Source organism: Antrostomus carolinensis, unplaced genomic scaffold (genome assembly GCF_000700745.2).
Source record: "Antrostomus carolinensis isolate BGI_N321 unplaced genomic scaffold, ASM70074v2 scaffold22315, whole genome shotgun sequence".
NCBI classification, from domain to species: Eukaryota; Metazoa; Chordata; class Aves; order Caprimulgiformes; family Caprimulgidae; genus Antrostomus; species Antrostomus carolinensis.
In genome coordinates this window covers 28,157-29,254 of record NW_010317369.1, presented here as the reverse complement: position 1 = coordinate 29,254, position 1,098 = coordinate 28,157, and positions in this window count along the sequence as shown.

Here is a 1,098-nt window from a genome sequence, read left to right as displayed (position 1 = left end):
CTGCTGGCCCCGGCTGGCAGCAGAGAGGAGCCCGAGGAGAACAAACCCTGCCATGGGGCCAGGGCCAGGAGATGGGCACGGGGACCCCAGAAGGTTTGGGGTGAGCAGCCCAGGATGGGGTGGCTGGCCCGGCACGGCTCCCCCAGCCCACATCCCTGTCACAGCCCCAGCATCCTCGCCCAGTGCCTCAGAGGTGCCGTTCTCATGGGCATGGAGGGACACGGGACACTTTAGCCTCGGATTAGGAATGAGCCTTTGGTTTAGAAATATTTATTTGCTTTTTATCATAATGGGAAAAAAATGAAACAGCAGATAGAAGAGGAAGGGAAAAAAAAAATCCATCTGGGTCAGGATCTCACACTGGCTAGTTCACTTCACAGTTTAAGTAAATAGTTCTCATCCCAAAACCCTTCAGGGTCATATAAATGTGCCTCTTCGCATGGAAGAGACTATTTTGATAGTAGCTGGGTGCCTGAAGAATTTGCAACTTTCCCAAACTGTCGGTGTCTAGAATGTGACTCGGTTTTTTCACAGTGAGATATAAAATCCTATCAATTAATCTAACTTTTATTGCACCTCTGGGGCATGAACGTGATGTTATTTAAACAAATGGTTCCCATTACCTTCAATTATTTTATAAATGTTTTTCAGTGATTTATAGGCTTCTATTAAATGGACAATATACTTCTGTGCTCCTCAAGGGGGTAAACAGTAATCTAAGGGCTGGGGCTTGCTGATCTTTTTTTCTTTTTCTCCTTCCTTTTCCACATGCATAAGAGGCTGCCAGTTAATTAACGGGGAGGTGGGGAAGAGCCCGGCCAGGCACCCTGCTGACGGCTTCACCAAAGCCTGGACCCCCGCGGTGAGGCGGCAACTCCCTGCACTGACACCCCATTTGCACCGTATCCTGAGGGTGCTGTTCCCACCCTAAGTCCCCATCTGCCCTCCCTGGGAAAGTCTCTCACATCCCCCCTCTGAAAACCCTCACACTAGATGATAGAAGGAATTTATCCCACCCAAGGCATCTCCCCCGCCAATGGAGAGAGCTCCTGGCCAGCCGCTCTGTGACACCTCGTGCTTTGGGGCCCCACGACGCTG